This window comes from Xiphophorus hellerii, chromosome 14 (assembly GCF_003331165.1).
Source record: "Xiphophorus hellerii strain 12219 chromosome 14, Xiphophorus_hellerii-4.1, whole genome shotgun sequence".
Classification (NCBI taxonomy): domain Eukaryota; kingdom Metazoa; phylum Chordata; class Actinopteri; order Cyprinodontiformes; family Poeciliidae; genus Xiphophorus; species Xiphophorus hellerii.
This window is the reverse complement of record NC_045685.1, coordinates 23,487,448-23,494,687: the sequence shown is the minus strand read 5'-3', so window position 1 is coordinate 23,494,687 and position 7,240 is coordinate 23,487,448.

Below are 7,240 nucleotides of genomic sequence, written 5' to 3'. Positions count from 1 at the left end.
AAATCAGCAGGTACTGCTAGGTAACAGCTGGAGTTGCTGTTACCTAGCATTTGGTCAGCTGGTCTTACTGTGTGTGCTGTACAATGGCTGCCTCCGCCTCTGCATCAACGAGTCACTCTGACAACTTCAGTTGCCACGTTGCCTTCATGGAGTTGATCAGTGTCTGTGGGTTTGCCATCGGCTACGTTGCCATTATGAAGCAGGACGCTGACGTAATGTTGGTGGGGATATTAGTCTCCAAGTTCACTTGGTACGGAGAGACGTTTTTTCACATCTTGACATGTTTGGAGTGTTACCTCGCTGTTGTCCATCCCTTCATCTACCTGAGGGTCAAAGGTGACAAGGAAGTCAGGATCAGAATTATCACTACAAGTTGTGTCTGGGTGCTGTGCGTGGTAGCGACGGTTCTGGCGCTGAAGGAAATCGTTATTTTCATAGATCTAGGTGTCATGATTTTGTCTTTGGTTGTCATTTCGTTCTGCTGCCTCTCTGTTCTCTGTGTTCTGGTCCACCCGCGTCCAGGAGAACCGGCGGGGAGCAGAGAAAAGGTTGACCCATCGAAGCTTAGGGCGCTCTACACCACTGTGGCCTTACTAGCAGTGCTGCTGATGAGATTGGGTTGGGGTCTGGTTTGGACTTCGTATGATGCATTAGGAGGAAGTGACGTATGTTTGATTGTGATCTGTACTTTCTGGTTTAACCTGCCCAGCAGTTTGGTTTTGCCTCTGATGTTCCTCCAGAGAACAGGGAAGTTACAGTGCTGCAAGAAAAATTAATTAATTAATTGTCTTAAATGTTAGATCTACTGATGTAAATCCACTTTGAATTTTTTGGTATTTACTGAATATTAATTTGAATTTTACATGAGATCTTAAAACATTTTATATAGGAAATAGTAACACAAATTGTAAAGTTGGATTATGAATTACTAATCAATAACTGTTAGCCAAATATTAAGCGTGATTATTGAAATATATAATTATATTTATAATTTATATTTTAAGCATTATTTATTTAAAATAGTTAATGACTAATTCAACAACAATTCCTGAGAGTGTTGAAAATGTAGAGGATGGATTTACGTAAAGGTTTAAAGAATGAAGAGTTTTATAAATTCAGCTTTTGTTTTTGTTATGAATATGTTAGCCAGATGTAGACGTTGCTGAATAAAACACCGGAAGAACTCCAAAGCAAATTAATTTCAGTTTGATTTTACCTTTTTTATTTGCTGGATCTGAAAAAAAAAAGTTTTTAATTTGAAACATGATGACTTCACAATCGGTTATGTATTTTTATCAGGCTGTATTTTGGCACAGCAGTTTTTAACTGAAGAGTTTCAACATGTTCAGAACACAAACCAAAACTCTGCGTCAAAAACAGCGCCGTAATCACGTTTAGTATGTTTTATTTTTAATCTCTCTGCTGTATGTGTTGTTAACTCTGTCAATTATTTTATCATTGGGCTTCTGTAAATACAGTTTGCAATTTTCAAACAACTAGTTTGTCCCTGGTTTGCAAAAGCCCATGTAGGGAAGAGTGCTACAAATTAGCTCGTGCTATTAGCGCCATGATAATGACATGAGGCGCTGTTTCACTCAGTTTGTCTGTTATTGTAAATCTGTTCTAATCAAATAAACGTCATAAAAAATAAATGTTTTCCTCCAAATTCAATTATTTTTTTGTCAGCCTTATCTTTACAGTGTGTACAAATGTGATCTGCTAATGCTATTCTCAGAGACCAGATTTATATTAGTACCAATATAAATCTTTAACAATGTATTTTTCTGCATTCAAGTATTCGAAGCAACATGTTTAAATCTTGCACTGTACTGTAAGTAGCTGCTTTAATGAGATACAAAAAAAACTTTCACAAATATATTGTAATTCTGCAGCTATCCCTGCTTTTGTTACATTGTAGTTGGCAGCCATTTTGGATTTTGAAGCAGGGATTTGTGGCTATTTCAGTTTCATGGACGATTCTGGTTGATTATCGCTGAATTTCCTAAACAGAGTGCATACAATTTTTTTTATCATTAGACAAGTAATGCTGTGCTATATTTACAGCGAAGGCTCAATTGAATTAGCAAATGTTGTCACTGCTTAGGGCCCCCTGCTGGCCAGGAGTCACAAGAGCTCTTGGATTTACAAATGACATATTTAGAAACACACAAAAAAAGAAGCTTTATAGTTGAAAGATGTTGCAAACTCACATTTTGATACTAATTTTATAATTTCTGCTGCTTATGTCAGACGCATTTCATTCTCACTGCAAATTAAAAAAAGGAAGTACAGCAGACTGTGGGACTATCTGACTGTGGTTATGGTTAGCCGGTGAACAAATGGCCTCAGTTATTATGAGGCGAGTTATTATGACCTCAGCTGCCCTACTGAGCCCATAATAACTCGGGAAGACATTCTTCCTGTAGTGGGACAACATTTCCCTACAGAAATGAGCCATGTAAAAATAAATGATGACATGGAAGTTTGCATGGTGCAAACCAAATGGACACCAGGAGGCACAGCGATGCGCAGTGACGTCCTTCATGGCCAGGACTTTCTGCCATTTATCGGCCATCTCTGGCTTTGAGGTGAAGTCAGAAGCTTGGAAATCAGACACACTGAAAAGGTGGGTGATGTTTTCAATTATTATGCAGGTATTTATTTGTATTTGCTAAGTTTTCTAGGGTAACAGAAGGGGAATAGGAAAACTGTTCAAGTGGCAACATTTCTCAAGTTGGTGTTTTTATTTACTTGTTTAAATACACGTATTTTATTTTGTGCTCTAAATGCACTTTCCATTTTGAGTTCACATTACTGAATACAGCAAAACCTAGGTGTTTAACTCCAAACTTATCCAAATGGAGGCAACAACAGTGAAGCTAAAGGTAATTTAGGGTCATAAAAATTGCATCACTTTTGTGATGAAAAATGCAAAAGGAGTACTATCATAAAAGAAAACTACACACATAAAATCCTAATAAAAAGTACAGCCTGACTTCTAAACAGAAAGTATCTACAAATTATTAACTATTATTTCCTACTTAGCTTAGATTCATAAATGGGGTGCAGATTCTACTTTGGAGTAAAACTTACTGGATGTTTGCAGCGCTATGTATCATTGAATTGAGGGCCGCACAGAATCATTTCAAGGGCCGCAAATGGCCCCCGGGTCGCACTTTGGTCATCCGTGAAATACAGTGTCTCTCTAATGGTTTAAAATCAAGGGGGTTAAAACTGACAGTAATCAAGAATCGATAATCAGTAGTTATTTTTGTGTTATTATATGAACATTTAGCATGAAGTTACTGTAGAATCTGTATGTTTTTAGAGCCAGAGCTGCTGGTGTTGGTGGAGACATCATGTCTTTATAATAAATCTAATTTCACTGACTCCAGCTGCTTCTCTTCCACAGACATGCTGGTGAACCATTCCTCCTCCAACACCTCCGCTCCTGCGCTCCCATCAGACAACTCTTCCTTTGGTGTTTTCGTCCAATGCCACACTACGATGCCCAGCTCCTTCATCTTCATCGCCATCGACATCAACATCATCATCCTCATGCTGCCCCTGTCGGTCTTCATCCTTCATCATGGTGTCCAGCAGTGGCTGCAGAGGCGCTCCACCTCCGCAGCAGCAATCAGTCACTCTGACTGCTTCACCTACCACATGGTCGCCATGGAGCTGCTCGGCGTCTTCGGCTACATCCTCAACTTAGCTGGCATCCTCAGAGGCGATGTCGATATCATACGTATTGGGGATTTTTTTACTTCCCTCACTTGGTTTGGGCAGATTTTCTTTCACATCCTGACGTGTCTGGAGCGCTACCTGGCTGTGGTTCATCCCATCGTCTATTTAAGACTGAAAAACGAGCGCGGGATCAGGATCAGGAACGTCAGCATCGGCTGCGCCTGGATGCTCAGCGTAGCCGGGATGAGTGTGATGATGATGACGACCTTCTTTTATATCTGGGATTTCTGCATCTTGATATCGTCTTTAGCGGTCCTTATCCTCTGCAGTGTTTCTGTTCTCTGGGTTCTGATTCGTCCAGGACCAGGAGAACAAGGTGACGGCAGGGAAGCGGCTGACCAGTTAAAGCAAAGAGCTTTCTGCATGATTGCCACCATACTGGGAGTTCTGGGTGTGAGATTCGCTTGGAATTTTGTTTGGGAGATCATTTTTATGAGCGGATCCCAAAGTGATTGTGTTTTGCTGGCTGTTTGTGTCTGGTTCAACGTGCCCAGCTCTCTGGTTTTACCTCTTCTGTTTTTACACAGAGCAGGAATGTTTGTCGGCTGTGGAAATGAAAAGCAGTCAGGAAAAGAGAGACTTATCAAATAAAGCGACATAGATGTTGAAAATAATAGAAATATTTCACATCAACGTTACAAAATCACTGCAACATTTAATTTGGTTTTGTGTCCACTGGATGGCAGCATGAACATGAGGATATGAGGATCCTTCATTAAGTAAGTGAAGCTCTGCAAATGCATTTTTAATCACGATAAAAGTAATGCATCGTTACATCTGGTCGAAAGGAATAGTCAAAGCTATACAGTCTCATTGTTTGGTATTTGCACATATTAATTTAAATATTTTGTGTAGAATGATCATTGTATTTAATGCTAAGTAAAATAAAATGATGACTTTGAAACTCTGGTTTTGTGTTTTGCTTGGTAAAGTTTTGATATTTCTTGTGCTGTAACCTTTACTTTAGTGTCTCGTATTTGGATTTATGTTCCACTCTGAGCTTCAGTCTTTAGCAGCATTTTATCTTTATAGGTTGTAATTCATGATTTTATATTTCTCTGTCACCCCTTCTTTCAAACTTTGTTCTTTTTAAGGTTTCTGTGTATTCTTAGGTTTCATATCTGCTAGTGTTTGCTTCAGACTGTCTTATAGCTGAAAGTTTTCAGCAGATTCTTTCAGTGTCTTATGATGCGTTCCAGTTGTCCTCTGAACTGGAAAATTCAGACTTCCCAGTCATATAAATCAACTGGAATGCCCCCTGAAGCCAGATTTCCCACTGGGAAACTACACCCAACATCCACCCATCCACCATCTTGCGTTTCAATATGGCTGCTCCTAAAAACAGCAGCAATAATCTATGGTGAGATTTTTAAAAATTATTAAAAAAACAAGACAACATTATAGCAGTGCATCTAACATAAATGTTGCTTGTATTGCCTCCAACTCTAAACTGAATAAATTGAAACTGGTGTTTGCTTATGGAAAGTAAAACTTAAAATGAAGTTTGTAAAAGAAACTTCTAAATATGTTTATGGGCGTCGCCATGTTGAAATTCCAACTTCGTTCCGACGTCAATCTTTGGTTTTCTTACTCAGTGTCAGATTCTCTGGTTGTTTTTGTCAGCTTTTAGTAGTGATTTGTTTTTTGGGGGCTTCCCATAAATTTTTGTTTTTGGTAAGTTTTGAATAAACAAAACATCACAGCTTATTTAAATGCTCTGCTCATTCTCTATATAAATTTGTCATTTAAATTTTTCCAAATGATCATGTTTCTCGACAATATGTTAAGTTGGGATCAAATGACTGAGTGTGTAAATGATCAGTTTAAACTACATGATTTCCCAGCTGCCTAATGTTTATGTTGCCATTTCTTTTTTCTTTGGCTCAAGTATCAATCCCCTTCCAGGAAAAAACCCAGCAGTAATGAGCAGATTTAGTTTTGTAACAGGCAGTGTGATATTGTTTCCTCTCTAAATGTCAACCCTTAACTCTGTAAAGCAAAGGACAAATGGTTAAAAAGATATAAAATAACCACTGCTGATAAAAGATATGCTTAAATAAAGTTATTTTACTCACAACCTGGGTTTGAAGATCAATAAGATTAGCTACATATTGCTGGTTTTCTGAATTGTGACAGTTTTCCACAACCAAACAGGCTTAAAAACAACTAAATCTTGGATTGCACCAAAGCAAAGCCAGTCATCATGTCCTTATATTGACTTACTGGATTCTCTATGAGAGAACAAACAACTCTATAGTAATTCAAAATAGTAAATAAATAAAGTATGCCCTTTCATTATTTGTTTACACTCTCACGTAAGAGCAACAAGAACATTTGAATGAAGAAATGAACTGTATAAAAAGATAAACCACATATTTAATTTGCAACATGCAAAACCACTCAGCCTTCATTTGATTTCCTGGGAAACACACACACACACACACACTGAGGTTCTGCAACACTGGATGCTTCATCCGTCTTCAGTCTGCAGCTGTCACTGCCAAGAAGAACGACCAGAATAAACGCCACAGATCAGGTGGGTTCACAAATATTTCAATATTTCCTCTGCTGTCCTGCTCAGCCTCGCCACTGTGTTCTGCTTGAATCGTTTGTCTGATGACTTTTATTTGGCTTCATTTTACCAGAGTTTACAAATTACGACTAACTTCTAAATATTGAATCAAATTATCTAACCTTTTCACCAAACACTCTTATTCCTACTTGAGTAATTTCTTGGATGTCTACTATTTAATTTTACTTGAGTGAGTAAAGTTTTTGTGTACTTTGCCCACTTCTGGTATTAAGTACCAGAGAACCACTGCCAGGTTATTATAGCTAAAACTAATGAAGTAATGAAAACTGAAATTGAGAAAACATTTTCGCCAACTGAAACAAATAAAAACTGTAACTAATTGGCAAAACAACTAACTGGAACTATATTCTGTGTTTATTATTTTTTTTTTTTTTACAGCGCTTCATCTTGGTTGTTCAACAATAGTTGAATACATTTTTTGAAAACAATATCTTCTGTTGAGTACCTTATAAACTAAAACTACTACTACTATAACTAATCAAAAACTGGCAAGCACTGTAAAAACTAATTGAAACTAACTGAAGTCACAACAAAGTAAAACTAAACTCTTATGAAAAAGTCAAAACTCTTATAATTCTGGTCCTGTGTGATTATTTTGAGTTAATTAACGGTTTCGGGTTTGACCATCTTGTGTGGACTGGACTTCTACACATTAAATGCTTTGAGCTTAATAGTCATTTATTTTTTAATCCAAATCTTTTATCTTTCTGTTTCAGATATGTCTTCGAACGACTCTTCCTCCGTCAATGATATTTTTAGTGAAAGTGCCTCGGCCAACTTCTCGTTCCCAATATTCATGCACTGCTTCGTCCTGAGACCGAGCTCCTTCATCTTCACCAGCTTCATCCTGACCTACGCCTCTGTCATGCTTCCTCTCTGCATCCTCATCCTCTCCCAGGG